Source organism: Ambystoma mexicanum, chromosome 7p (assembly GCF_040938575.1).
Source record: "Ambystoma mexicanum isolate Mex_15411 chromosome 7p, UKY_AmexF1_1, whole genome shotgun sequence".
Lineage (NCBI taxonomy): Eukaryota > Metazoa > Chordata > Amphibia > Caudata > Ambystomatidae > Ambystoma > Ambystoma mexicanum.
Window position 1 is genome coordinate 330,094,848 of NC_090939.1, and position 16,085 is coordinate 330,110,932.

Genomic DNA, 16,085 nt, shown 5'->3' on the forward strand with positions numbered 1-16,085 from the left:
TATTTTTGTAAAATTAAGCATTTATTATCAGCATCATTAAGTTTATTTAGATTTGTATAAAAAACAAATCCATAAAACAATTACAGAATACAAGTAATGTATAGCAATTATATCACAACAGTAACATATACCATCATAAAACCACAACAAACAAAAAGAATTACAGATTCAATTCATTATTCAAATTAAAAAATTCACACTTATATTACGATAAAAACGCATACCATTATAAAACCACAGCAAAGACAACAAACGGGGAGAATTATAGATTCAATTCATTGATCAATGTTTAATAGCTCATTGTCTCAGCAGTATATCAAGCAGTCGTTTTCTATGACACTGTACTATGTAAGTAGCGACAAGCCCACTTGTGGTCAATTTAACCATAGCAGATAAGTTAGAGCTGGCCTATGGGCCTATATTGCACAATGCCTGTTTCCCTTAACAACGGTTGATGAGCCGTTTTCTTGCCTCTGCATACGCTGGTCAAAAAAAGAGCAGGTGTGCCTAGTTCTTGCATGGAGCCTTGCATATTGCGCAAGATCAATCTGCACCCGCCCCACCCATGCTGCCACCAAAGCCTTTATGTGAATGCAGTTAAACCTTGTCCTAGATACGAGGAATTGATCTTTGGGCGATTCTGCCCATAACAGATAGGGCTGAATACCCGAGGACATTATTGTCATCATCGCACGATTCCTATGCTTCATGAATTCTCTGCTTTCTCTGTCCAAGAACACAGACTCATGAAAACAAGCTGATCATCAGTTTATTTCTCCCCTGGTAAGCATACTGCTGGGTGCATACACATGTATGCAGTTTATCCCCCTTAACTGTTTCCTGACATAGGACAACCACAGGATTCTATGTGGGTCCTTACCTATCAGAAAAGTTATTAATTCATTGGTGAGTGATACCCTGTCATTGCCCCATAACCTGAGCCAGTGCGATACCGGCAGCAAAGAAATTGTGTCACTAATTGGTGTGCAGCCCAGTTCCAGAAGTACTCCAAAATTGGGAGCTGAAATTGGGAGTCCCAACAGATTTTTTGAAATTGGTTCTCCAAAGTCTGGATCGCCTTTACATCAGAATATCCCCACAACTCCTTCCCATATTTGGCAACCAAAGCCTCTTTCCCCTTGTATAGTTGTAGCAAGGGGGCTGTTGGCTTTGCTTTGAACATAGACATAGCCCTGGAAACCACACCCAAAGCTTGCTTAAAGCGCAGGGCCTGCTTGCCTACATGAGACATAGCACCCATGTTGGTTGAGAATCTGACACTCAAGTAATCAAAATGGTCAACCCTGAGGATAACAATATCCCCACAATGCATAGCCCTAAAGGTGATCCTTCATCTCCCTTTCCAGCAGGCCATCACTTCTTACTATGCTGCATTTACCACCAAATCCAGGCCCTCCATAAAGGTAGCCTATTCCAAGATGAGGGCCTGCAGGGTCCTTTGGGTACGGGCCATCAGTAGGGAGTCATCCGCATACACTAGAACTAGTAAGGGCCTGCCACCCAGCTTTGGGACATCGAGAGGGGATTTTAGTAGATGTTTCTAAAGACCGTTTATGTGTAAACGGAAGAGCAGGGGTGACAGCACACATCCTTGGAGCACTCCCAGTTTGACTTTAAAGGAACTCGTACCCCTTCAAACCACTTCTCAAACAAGCCATGCAGTCTGGCCAGAAGGTTCACCAGTGCTTCCGGGCAATTCACATACCTGAGTAAGTCCCACAACTTGCCACGATTGTCTTTATCAAATGCTGTGTTCAGATCCATGAATGTCAGGTAAATAGGCCCCTCCTTCAAATAAAGGGAGTGAGCCAGAACTAGATAGAAATTAAGTGTGAGCACTGGTGCCCAGAGATCGTGCTCCATAGAGAATAAGTCTGAAGGAATATTATCCGGGATGGGGCTCGCTTACTTCACTGACTGCCAATAGTCTTCTTTACTTCTTCCGCTGTGACCACAATGCGATCCTCAGTGATTATCTCGTCATTACATCCCGCGCTACCCCTATCTGCTTGTTTATCTCCCTCTGACCTTCCCCCGCACTGTAAAGTGAAGAGAAATGGTCCAACCAAGCCTTACCTGTGACGTTATTAATCAGGGTGTCCATGTTAAATTTATAATAAGAGCCCTTTTGGGCTATCTCTCGAAATATTTTAGAATCATTGTCCCTTGCAGCTACCACCCAGTCTTCCCATGCTTCTTCCTATATTATTCTTTTTCTATTATCCAAGATGTTCTGGTAATTTTATCTGGCACATATGATGCCAATTTTGGAGGTGACGGTACCACCCAATGCATTTAATAGGTCATCTTTCCTAGCTCTAGTACAGTTCAAATCGAACCAGCCCTCATTTCTCTTTCCTCCCCATTTGCCCGGAGCACAGGAATACACCTGAGATAGATTGGTCAGCATACTTCCAAACCCCTGGTTCATGATTAGTAGTTCTTTGACATCAATTTTAGAACAAGGACAGTGATTTCATCTTTTTACTTTCTTCTTTCTTTGTGTAAACTCAGCACGAAGCACCAGTCATGAGCAATTGTAAATATTGTCTATTTTTATGAATGCAAGCATTAAACATTTCTCGTAGCACATTTTTCTTTGAATTTCCAATTATCTGGATGATTACTGCTATAGATATTAATTTATTTTATTTTTACTTTCATAAAATAAAATCCACTACCTGAACTTAACAGGTTTTCAATAAAGCACTGCATAAGTTATTTATTATATTTTCTGCTTGTAATAGTTAGAATTCAGAGGCAGTCTGACCCTCTCAATCAATGGGGGACACCACAACAGGGTGGCATTCAATGCACCAATACCCACCTTTGATGACAAAAGCTGCATAGAATTTGTTTCTGCTAAATTTGTTTGGTAAAAGACATTTTCTGGTAGGGCACTCACTTTTTGGTTTCCTTCATAGTACCACATCCCGAGCCAGAGTAGGGATTGCCCACTAGTATTTTGTACTTCCAAACTCCTCCAATATGCCTTCACTCTCCAGGTTCCCAGACAGCAGGTTGTCAAGTTTGCGTGCGCTTGACACTACTGCTTTTTTTTATTAATTTGTCCTTCCTGTCCTCCTTCCATTTAAGTCTGTGCCAGGAGGTAGTTAGGGATACTTCCAGCAAATATGCTTGGCTCAGTGCATCCACCCCTGCAGCTGACTTAATCTGAACTTTAATGGGGAAATGGTCACTGCAGATTTCGGCCAATACCTCAAACCCTTTTATAAGTCCCCAGTGTACCATACGGGTGTCATGACCCCTATCCCTGACCCCCTCACTTGCAACAGCCCCCTGACAGCAGTGAGGTTACAGCCTCCCACAGTGATTCCAAGGGGCTTAAGAACCCATCAACAGCAGACCTGGAGACAGTCCTGGCACCTTTGGCTCCAGGCTGATTATCAAGAATAAGGAAAGCCCACGTTGGGCCTTAATCCAACATGGAGGCCCTTCCTGCAGCTCAGTTCCATGAACTGAAGCATGCAGGCTAGTGTTTTGTGTGTGGTCGAATCTTCAGGTGTGGCTGGCTATATAATCCACGCCCGAACTGGGAATCACGCTTTGCGTTATTCTGCACGCCTGCAACGTAACACTCACCGTGTCCAGCTTCAGCCCATCTGCTTCTCTGGCGGGTTGAACCTGCAGCATCACCCCTGGATTCCACCGGCAACCTGCAAGAACAAGAACATGATTATCAAGAAACACTTACCTGTGAGTAGCAGATCCAACATCCATTCGCGCATCAGTCTGCGCTCAGTGGCTCACCCATCTCCGGAGAGGTCTGCAGCCTGCAAGAACAAGAACAGCATTAGCGAGGAACAATTACCTGTGAGTAACAGCTTCTTCATCTGTCCGCGCTCGGTGGCTTCACCATCTCCGGAGTGCTCTGCAACCTCCAAAATAAAGGACAACATTAACAGTGGGTTCTAACATCGCGCTGCGCAAATCTGTAACAGTGACTGAAAAAACACACAAAACAACATTAACCACTTACCTGCATACCCGGTCACCGAACAAACTGCGTTCCGGATCATCAGTGCACTGTCTCCTGCGTGAATGAGAGAAAGGAATACAGGTTAGCAAACTGGCTCACATTGTGCAGCTCTGCGCTTCGCGCTAAACTACTTACCTCAGCCTTAACCATCCGGCGCTGCGGCTCCGTGACAGCAACAATCTCTGTGAAGACTGAAAGAGACATTAAGAGCAAAGAAGGGAAAAAGAACACCGAAAAGCACAGTGAACGAAAAGAAGACAGGAGAAGGAACAAAGACTAAAAACACTCACATGAGCACATTAAACAGGTCAGTGTCACAGTCGGACTGGACCCGACACAAGGGCACAGGACCAGTGAAGTAACTAGGCCCTACGAATGCCCTCAACTTACAAGCACCCCTGCACTGAGACGCAGAACGGAGAGCTTCACGCACAAGAAAATAAGGTGAGGCATAACCCCAAGGGAAGGGACTTGGTCTGTGGGAGATAGGAACCCCCATCACAGGCTTTGTATCTAAACCCCCCATTCTCCTGTCCCAGGACCTGTCCACCAGCCAACATACAACCAAGCAGAAAGGGGTCCAGGACAGCGCACAGCCTCCATCCAGCATCGTGTGGCCTCCCCGTGGATATCAGGTGAGCGTAACAACGGGACCTTCCAGAAAGTTCCTCCAGCACCAAAGCCAGAGCACCCAAACACTTTTTCTTATATTGTTTGTGGGGACTATTATAAGAATGTACTATTAGGAGATCCACCTGGCCCAATCTGGAGATTTAACCACCAATATAAATGGCTCTGGAGTTGTCAGAACCCTCTGTGCATTCTCCAACTATGTTTTAATCAAGATACACAACCCACCAGAGCTTCTTACTCTCTTGTTTTTCTCCGCTACCCACTGATAAGAAGCAAAACCAACAACATTAATTTTATCCTGTGACCCTGTTTCTTGACGTAACACAATGTCTGTCTCACTGAATAACCTCTGGAAATCTGCACACACCAGTGTAGGTCTTATTCCAGCCACATTCCATGACAGGATTGATAAATTAGCTCCCCCATCCAAAGTCTCCACACTGTGGAGGCCCATGGGCGGCACTCAATACCACTACTTCCAATCGCCACTTGGCCACCGTGGGGCTCTGGCATCATTCTATATCAGCCATATCAGTGAGACAGGCAAATTGGTTCTGGGACAAGACTGGGTCAGGTACTCTACCGACAAAGTCAGTCAACCCCGTAACACTGCGACCCACACCATATGGGAGTTGAGCCACTTGGAGCGGGATCCGGTAGGGACCTCTGGGCCTGTTTGAGTGGACAGGACTCATGACCCTAGATGCTATGCCTCCCTTGTCCCTATCTTGAGGGTAAAATAGGTTTAACGGCACCAACCAAGTCCTATGATTGTGACTATAAGTGCCCAGATTGGACTCAGTGCTTGGCTACCTGCACATTTTTGAAAGTTACCACCACACAGTCACCTGCTACTAACATAGCCTTGGTGCCCAGCCATGGTGCCCTATGGGCTATTAAGATCAAACCAGGATCTGTGGGATCTCCTTCGATATGCGAGTTAACCCACTGGGCTGATTTATTGATCAGGGCCCCACAATCTTCAGTACACCCTGATCCCAAGATTGGTACATTTAATATTACACCCACCAATGGTAGTGCTTCTGGGGGCAACTGCAAAGGAGATCGCTGTAGGGTCTGCCTTATCCTGTGCCTGCCCAGGAGCTCTTCTGATTGTGGTTTGTTCACCACCTTGGGTGCTTGGAGGTTTCAAACACAGAGGTGATGGCTGGGATTGCTCTAACAACCTCGAGGGCACCTTGATTGGGAGGGTGACCTGAGGGGGGTTGTATCGCCAAGGGAACCACAAATCCTTGGCCCAAGGCCTGTTCCCTATTTGTTCTAACACTTCTTTCTGGGATGCTTAGCTGCCTAAGGGATAGGCTGGCTACTCCCTGATCAGCCCTCTTCCCAGTTGTGTAACAAATCAGACTTTGCTTGATTTGATTACCCAATGCCTCAACCTAATTTTTCAGAGACTTCACTTAGTTTTCCAGGATCAACAGGCTATTCATGACGCTCATTTTACAGGACATCAACAAGTTAATGAATGGTAATACGAGATCATTATTTAGGCCCTCAATACCCTGCCCTCCTGGCATGCTTTGTAAAGCCATTACCTCCAAGGGAGAAATGTTTTAAAGCCATCATGAAAAACATTATGCTGGTCATCCTGGACCTGGTCACCCATGCCAGTGATCAATGATGTAGCTGATGGTGCACCATCCAACCCATCCAACCCAGCCATCAGATCAGGGACGGTCATAGAATTTGGGGTATCCCTCTCCCTCAGGATTATGCTTGGTGTCCCTTGCGTGCCTTCTGGGGAAGTTTTACGCAGAGTGGCCCATCTACCTGTGGAGACAATTGACAGCTCTGCCACTCCTCACCTAGACGAATTACTAGTTATACTGTTTCCAGCGGGGGGATTTATCTTTGTGTCCTTACCCTTTCTAGGTTTCTTCAGCCCTAAGTAGCCAGAAGGCTAATAGTTGCCTTAGGTTTGACCATGATTAAGCCACTTATTTCTTGCTCATAATTATATGCCTCTAGCACTTCTGGGGTAACCTTAGTTTAGAGACCAAGTTAAAGAAAATAGGTATATAAAACAGAATATTTAAAACATACTTAAAAGATGAAGATATTGAGAGTTGAATTGGTATAAAAAAGGGTTAATAATAAGAAGAATTAAAACCAAAATTAGGACCAGAAGCATCCTGTGGGAATTTCACAAGAAAAAGTCCTAAACGTTTGCCACCTTCAATTGAGATAAACGGGGGAAGACTCTTCAAGTAACCAATTGTCATTCCTCGGGATAAGAACAGATACACATGTTCCAATTATTTAAGTTGGTGCCAGTCCTCAAATCCTTACACCACAAAAATGACCACAAGCTGGCCTGATTTCACAATGCCCATTGCTTTGCCTCTCATCTGCCAACCACCATGAGGGAGAGCATGCTTGCAGCCCTCAGTGGTCCCGCTGGTGAGATAAACTTATTAGTGGTCTTGCCAGTGTAAGTCAACACTGGTTCAATGCACAACTTCACAACTCTACTTAAACTTTAGGTGTGGAACAGTTAAAACTGCCAGAGACAATCAGGAGTCAGTGACGCCCGACAGCTTGAGGAGCTGCCCTAGTCTGTCTCTCCCCCCATGGCCTTCCAGGAGGTGTAATTAGTAAATACTCTTCCCGTTATGCAGTACTACCCACTGGATCATGACTTCACCTCAAAAAAGCAAAAAGGCAAGCCGTGAGATGTAATCACTTTGAATGGGAGACACAATGCAGAGTGCAGAGTTTTTCCATCTCCTTGATTCCTCACCTTAGTGGCAAGTTTTAAGAAAAGCCCTTGCTCTGTTAGTCAGTCTATCCGGGAGTACCGGCAACACCAAAAATACCAGTGATGCTATGCAAGGAGAACACAGTAAGCCATTAGTCCATTAATAGCAGATCACAGCTAGTAATTCACTCACTTGCTCTCAGTCCTGCAGCCCTCACAGCCCTGCTCCACAGCCGTATCAATAAATCAATGATATAATGCAAGAGTACTTAGCAATAATTAGTGAGTCAACCGGACAGCAAAACAAAGTCTTTACGGGCTGTAGCTTACCCAAATCAGCCTCATTTAGTAACCTGTTCAATCGGGTAATCCAGGCACCACCTGCGTGGCAAACAGCTGCACCGCAAACACTGCACCCTTACCGCAGGATTCACCCTGCAGGCCGCTGGTTGTCCTTTTACGATTTAAGGGGCGGGGCTTAGTGGGATCCTTGGCAGGACTTTCAATGTCCTTTTCCTTTCCTGCAAACACTGCAGGAGTGTCAAAAATCCTTTTCCTCTCCTACAAGCACTGTGCCCTTACCGCAGGCCAAATTAAGCATTTATTCTGGAGACATAGGCCCTCATTCCGAGTAGGGCGTTAAGGGATACTGGGCTCCTGTAAGGATACTGGTGGCGGTAATCCCTTACCGCCCTACTACGAGGTCCCTTAGCGGGTCCCTTCCTTAACGCCTGGTCTGACCAGGTGTTAAGGACGGGACCTGTTAAGGGACCTGGGTGCAAATAACGGGCTTGGCATACGCCGGCCCGTTATTTGCACCCTCCCCATTCCCATTGAACCCTATGGGGGCTCAAATGGGAATGGGGAATGATTTGGTAAATGGGAATTTACTGGTCCCTCCAAGGTCAGAATGGACCGGTAAGTCGCCATTGTACCAAACCGGAGTCCATACCGGAATGGGAGGCAGTCTCGGAATGAGGGCCATAGGCATTCTTAGGATGTCCAATGCGTTCCGGTCTCATTGACCATCTTCAGGGACCAAGTTCTATAAAAGTAACGAAATACATTTTGTAAGTATAGAGGGATTCTAGATATTGCTTCCATATCAACTTAGGGTGTACTGTGCTCAGTGGTCAAAGTGTATGAAAAGAAGTAGTGGAACTATATTCCCTACTGGCCTGCCACCACTCCCCACAAATCCCATCACCATGCCCCACACCCACGCACAATACAAACTCTCAAATACATGCGCTTGCTGTTTAAGGGAATGTTCAGTGCTACGCACTGAATTGCAAGTTTCAACTTCTTCCTACACTATTATTTCAAAACAAAACCATTACAGAACTGTTTCTTTTTAAAATAAAAGTATAGGAACAGTTAAACCTGATTTAAAAAAGCAGAGGAGCACCGCTCCCAACTGCTGCTAACCGCTCTCACCCACTTCGATCATTGACTGCGCTGATGTTTTAGTTACCTGCCTGTGGTTGCGTCACTCCTACATGTGCTTCATGTTCTTCTAATGTGATTTCCGCTGGTGGGCTGACTCTTGGTCTGCAGTGTAAACCGTGACTATCTTCTGTGACCTAAAATGCAAGATATGAGTTTTGCTAAATATTGTTCATTACATTTCTAAATACATGGTTGTACACAAAAAGGTTGTGTTTGTGACATACCTTGTATTTTCACAGTGTTCTCCCAATAACATTTTTATCTTCCTCTTGTTTTTTACAAAAAGAGTAGTGAGTATCAACTCAACAAGGCATTAGTCTATGTTAAGGTACAGTTAAATAATGATTGTACCATGGTGGGGGTTCCAATGGGTTTCCCTTTCTGTGCTTACATTGGTTTCCTTTCTGGACAACAGGATCGTTCTGGTGTCGATCCCTATATCCAGAGAGGGGCCTTACATGCTAAAATGGTGCCAGCATTTGCGTGGGTGACGTTTTCATGTGCCAGCCGTGATTTCTGCTGTTTTTTTGCTGTTTTTTACTTTATTTTACATGCAGATGAATGTGTGTACTCCATGTGCGCGTTCTCGCCGAAAGTGTAAATATGAGTAAAGCGGGAGTATAGAAAATCTACGAATAAATACATGTTATAATGTCATGTACATGCTGCAAATACTTTTCCAAGTGTCGTACATTTGGGGGAAATAAATTAGAGCGTATCACGCCGAAGCACAAAAACTGTTGGATGGAATTGGACCAAATAAGAAACAATTTAGGCACGGACAGATGACTTAATTTCTGGTACAGTTGTGGGGTTATTCTGTCAAGTATTTGAAAAACACATTTGATGGTGAAAGGGGTGCCCCTTTTCCCAACATTATGGGCCTCATCACGAGTTGGGTGGTAACGCCGGGGCTAATAGCGCTGGCGCTATGTACCCTACCACCAACCCCCCCGGCGCTATTAGCGCCGGATCACGGTTTTGGCGGTAATGGAAGTCCCCATTCCCCACTGTGCCCATTCGGGAATGCCCCAGTCCCCATTGGGCTCAATGGGGAATTTTTGCGCTCATACCGCCGGCGGTATGAGCGTGGATTTTTGGCAGATTTCCCCCCTGCTCAGAGCTGGGGGGAAATCCGCTGAAGCCCAGATTTGGCGGACCCTTAAATACGGCGGTAATAGCGCTACCGCCGGATTTAAGGGTTAGCTCCAAACTCGTGATGAGGCCCTATAGCTATTTCTTGCATGGTGCTTTGCAGCAGAGAAGCTTTTCAGAAATGAAAGATCCAGCATTCGTTTTTTGTTTGATGTGGGGTTATGTGAAAACAAAAAGTGCAAACAAATCTATTTGGAGGAGGATGAAGGATGAATTTGCATCAGGCTAGCAATGGGGATGGGGAAAAAGTGGAAGATGCGAAATTGGGAATTTAGGGGTGGTCTCGGGACTGAGTTACAGTTGAAATGTTTTGCAATATCTTGGTAATAGCGTAGGCATCCTGAGAGATAACTGAGGCTACAACGGAAGACAATCGGAAATAAGTGCATCACAAAAAATGAAGAGTGATAGGGGGTAAGGCCCAAAGAAACCTATCCGTGCAACATGTTAATCTGTGGACTAGGCTGGGCCGAAAGCCATGGCTAGTGTATCCCTTTAAGAAATGTATTGGGGCAACATGTACAAAGGCTCTGGCTAGCGGGCCCGAAGTAACTATAATATAGCAAAACCCTTGGAATACAGAGAAAAAAGAAACCTTGGTTAAGAGAGAGTTAAGGTGAGCTGATTTAACGCAAAAAAACATGAAATTCAGCAATCACATTTCAAGCAAGTCCACCTTAACTATGCACCACCTGTTGCGCAGCTTATAACCACAATGATGACATCAAAGATGACATCACTGAAGATATCATTGGTAACATCGATAATTACATTATACATGACAGAACTGAAGACATTTCGTGGGCCCCAAAGAAACCTATTGGTACATCATGTGAAGTGGGCATGGCCAAAGGCCATGGTTAGTGGGCCCCAAAGAATGCTATTGGTGCAACATGTATAGTGCACAAGGCCGAAGGCCATGGCTAGTGGCATCTAAAGAAAACTATTTGTGCAACATGTATAGTGGCCATGGTTGAAGAATGTGGACACTGGACATGGCCCCAGTTGTAAGCATCCATATCCCACAGGTTCAGGGGGCTATTGGGTAATCCTACCAAGCTCACATTCAAATGTCTGCCATGTCTTAACAAGGGCAAGGGATCTGGTTAAGCTACATCCAGAGAGACTCCTTAGCCAGAAAACTCTTAAGATCATACAGACTATCAGCAAGGTGTATATAGTATTTCACATAATATTTAGTCATACTTTTACACACCATAAGTACATGACAAAGTGATTCTATGAATCCATCTTCTCTACAAAGATGGTATCCTCGTTCAACAATTGGAAGACTCATCCATGCACCTCTAACCTACACAAATGGCGGTTTATTCAACCGTATCTGCATAAACAATCGACTTGCTATTGGGCTAGAAAATTGATATAAATACATTTGTGCTTTACGATAAAGCAAACATAGTTTAGAATAAGCATTGAAGGTGGATCATTTGATGATATAGTCGTGACCCGTATGCCCAGTCCTATTCATAGGCTTTCTTTTTAAATGCCATCAGCATGGGACCTATGCCATCAGGACAATCTGGAGACCATGATATGATTTGATATGGTATTTATAACACTCCTATACACAAGTGTTTCAAGGCGTGACAAGTCAAGGAAGGGGAACAGAGGGAAGACAGAGATAATCTTACTAGGCCAAGTAACATTGAGAATGTGCAAGTGCAGGGGAGGGGCCAAGGGGAAAAGTGCAAGGGGAAGTGCAATACATACGATGAACAATAACACATAGAAACAATGAATAGGAACAATAAAGAAGAAGTGTGTCTCGCTGTTGGCAGGTGCATGGGTAAGTGCAGACATCAGGTGTCAAGTGCTCTTAGGGCGATGTAGGAATACAGAAACAGCCCCCGAGTGCAAGGATGGCCAGGGGGGCAGTGCAAGTGTGCAACTGTCGGGGCGGGGACCTGTGTCAGAGAACAGAAGGTAGCCACGTGACCAGTGCAGTTCAGTTTCAGCCAGGAGTACAGCAGGGGAGAGGAGGAGAGAAAGCAGAAGCAAAGAGAAAGGTCTTGAGGTGCTTCCCTAACCGGACATGGGTCTCCTCAATTTTAGAGAGGTAGGGAGGCTGTTACAGAGAGAGGTCCCGGCCGAAGAAAGAGATCAACCGCCAACTTGTTGTTTGGAAAAGCGACTGACTCTGAGGGAGTTGGAGGCGGATGAGGGAAGAGCTCGAGAGGTAGATATTTTGGAAGGGAGAGTTGAAGGTATTGAGGCCCCAAGCAGCAGAAGGCCTTGTGGACAATGCAGAGGGTTTTGACTTAATCCTCACAACCAATGGGAGACAGTGCAGAGATTTCAGTCCTGGAGAGATACGATCTCTGGTCTTGAGGCCAAGGACAAGTCTCGCAGTCCTATTTTGGATGAGTTGCAGAGGGCGGAAAGTAGAGGCAGGCAGATTTAGAAAGAGGCTGTTGCAGTAGTCCAGCCGAGAGAGAACCAGGGCTCTGGAGAAAGTGAGCTTCTGGGGGAAGCAAAGGAAAGAAAGGTACCTCTGAGGAGGCGCAGCTGGTAGTGCGACTTCTTAGAGACGTCAGAGATGTGAGGAGAGAAGCAGAGTGTGGTGTCGAAGATGATCCCCAGGTTTTTAGCATCACAGGTGGGAGCAGGAAGAGGGCCATGGGAGGCTGGAAAGGAGGGAGCGGTACTACTGATGAGGAGAATCTCAGCAGCACACACGATCCCATAACAATTTAGAGAAAAATTCTTCATTCCTAATCTTAAATCAGGACCCACATTTACATGCACCCCTAAGTATTTCTACTCTGAGCAAATTTAACATAAATGATGATTCATTGCACATTAATTACTTATGAAAAAATCATATTTTTGCTGGAACACTGGGCATATCTTGTGGAAATAAATGGTGTTTCAGTTAGGTGCATTCTCTATCAAATTAAGTAAAATCCTAGGTTTTACCTTTGTAATAAAGGTACAATTGAATAAAAAGCATACATTTTCAATGATAGGAACCAGAAACAAATGGTATTTTGTAGAATAAAATGGCCTCTGTAATTTAGCAGCAAATTCACATTTCTCACAATTATGAACAATTTTTAAAAACTGTGGGCCTCATTACGACCCCGGCGCTAAACCATGGTGCTATTAGCACCATGGTCCATGCTAGGGTCCGCCATGGTGAATGGCGGAATTACCGCCCCATTCCAAGGTTGGCGGGGCGGTAATTCCCCATTCACCATGGGCCCTTCACCATTCCCATTTTTGCCCCATAGGGCTCAATGGGAATGGGGAAGGCGCTAAGTACGGTGCCGCAAATTGTGGCACCGTACTTAGCACCAAGGTCCCTTTGCGGCACCCTACTTTAACGGCTGGTAAAACCAGGCATTAAGGTCGGGTCCCGCAAAGGGACCTCGTAATCAGGCGTTAAGGGTTTAACAGCACCAACACCTTTTACGTGCTGTTAAACCCTTAACGCCAGGGTCATAATGAGGCCCTGTGTAAAATGAATAACTTCATACTTCATAAAGGAGTTGTGCGACATATTGAATTTTTCAGTTCGAAATACAGAATGTGGTTGATTTTGTTTTATTGAATTGGAACAAGCCAATGAAAATGTACAACATCATAAGTTCCCAGGGGCTGATATTTTTTCAGTATAAAAGAGACTCTATACATATATAGCTGTTGGTTATTAATATTATTGGAAAGAGTTGCCATGCAATGTATGACCCACTATTTTATACCACACACTCTTAAAAAAATCACTAATTTGTCATGTACTCTTCTGACATGCACACTAATGACATAAATTCATACACCACGCATCCATGCAACATACACTTTTATGCCATGCACCTTTTCAACATACATACTTACACTACACATTCCTATGCCAGTAACCTTTTGATCATACACCCTTATGCCATGCACTCTTGCACCATATACTCAATGGCCCTCATTACGAGTTTGGCCGGTAGCCATGCCGCTATTGGCGGCATGGCTGCCGCCGAAATCGCATCCGTGTCCTGGTCCTCGGAATGAGGACTTACCGGGCCATTCCGAGTTCGGATGGCCTGGTAATTCCTCCCTCAAGGACCCGGACACGGTCCTTCCCCATTCCCATTTCAGCCCCCATAGGGCTGAATGGGAATGGGAGAGGGAGCAAACAACGGGCCATAACGAGATGGCCCATTGTTTGCTCCCTCTTCCCCTCGCGGGACCCGGTAAGCACGCCTGGTTTTCCCAGGTGTGCTTAACGTGTCCCGCGAGGGGACCTCGTAATGTGGCGGAACGGGTTGAACGGCGCCGTCACCTTTTACGGTGCCGTTTAACCCGTTACGCCAAGGTCGTAATGAGGCCCAATATGTTTGCACAATGCACTCATACACCACACACTATTATGACTCACACAGATAGGGCACTCACTCTTACTTTTATGCTATGCACGCTTGCACCAGACACTCATGTAACGTACATGGTTGCACAATTCACTCATACACCACATACTCTTAAGTCACACATCCATAGGGCACTGCCTCTTAAATAACATACTCTTATGCCATGCACTCTAACACTATGCACTTCAGTGTCAGGCACCCTCCGAAAAACAAACCCATCAAACATAAACTCTTAAACCACACATGTTTGCACCAAACGCTCTTATGCCATGTACCCATAGGCTACACACTCTTATGCCACACATTCTTATGCCACACACGCTTACGCCACACACTCCTACACCACATGCCCATATGACATACACTCGTATTCCAGACACTGTTATACCACACATGCTTATACCATTCACTCTTACACCATGCACACTTACACCACCATATTAAGCCCTGCACTTGCATGTAAATACCTCTATGAAACACACGTTTATGCTGCACGCTATTATGCCATGTACTCTTATACCAAACAACCATATAACACGCACTTTTACACCACACAGTCTTATGCCATACAAACATACAGCATACACTCATATGCCATGCATTCCTACACCACACACTCTGATGCCACACACCCATATGACATACACTCTTATGCTTCGATATGACATTCCAACTTACACCACAAAGACATATGTTAAACACTCTTACATCACAAACCATTATACCATGCACTATTAAAAAACATAGGGCCTCATTACGAGTATGGAGGTAGGGGGTTAACGGCACCGGTAAGGATGCCGGTGCCGTTAACCCCCTACCGCTGCATTCTGAGGTCCCTTAGCGGGTCCCACTAAGGCCGGCTGGTTTTACCAGCCACCCTTAGCGGGAGCCGCTAAGGGCCCATGGAGCTAATAACGGGCACACTATTTGTGGGCCCGTTATTAGCTCCTTCCCCATTCCCATTGAGTCCTATGGGGGCTCGAATGGGGAATGGTTTTCAGCATGGGTACTTACCGGGTCCTCCAAGGTTGAACTGACCCGGTAAGTCCCCGTTCCGACTACCTGGATCCAGACACGAGTTTGGAGGCAGCCCTGGTGCTAATAGCACCATGGCTACCTCCAACCTCGTAATGAGTCCCATACTTATTCCATGCTCTCTTATGCTTCACACTCACATGCCTTACTGTTATAAACCATAGGCCCATGTGATATACACCAAACATTCATAACAAAGACACTGATATGCCTATGGTCTCATACCAAACATTGACATTGCACTCATGCACCATGCACTAAAACCTGCAATATAGAGCACACCCTGTGCACACACATTAACACATCATAGTCGTACAAAGAGAAACAAATGTACACAGAAAATGTTTTCGCACCCACCTATGCACACATGCACACATATGCATACACATGCATACAAAGTCATACCTCATACCTCCCCCTGTGCTTTCATGCCAGGCTTTACTGATATGTGGTTCACATCAGCATTTTGGGTTCACCTTCACACCCCTCATGAGAGCATAGCCTGCTCTTCGCCCTCGCTACCACAAAAAGGTAAATGAAGTATATCTCTTAACTGTCCCTGTTTTAGCTTAATGATTGCATTGCGGTGTGGTTTATAGAAATGTGAGGGCTGAGTGGGCCGTTTTAGTCCAACTTATCCTTGTACTCCTGTGAGGTAGTATCCAATTTATCACACCTCCCTGTCAGTGTCCTT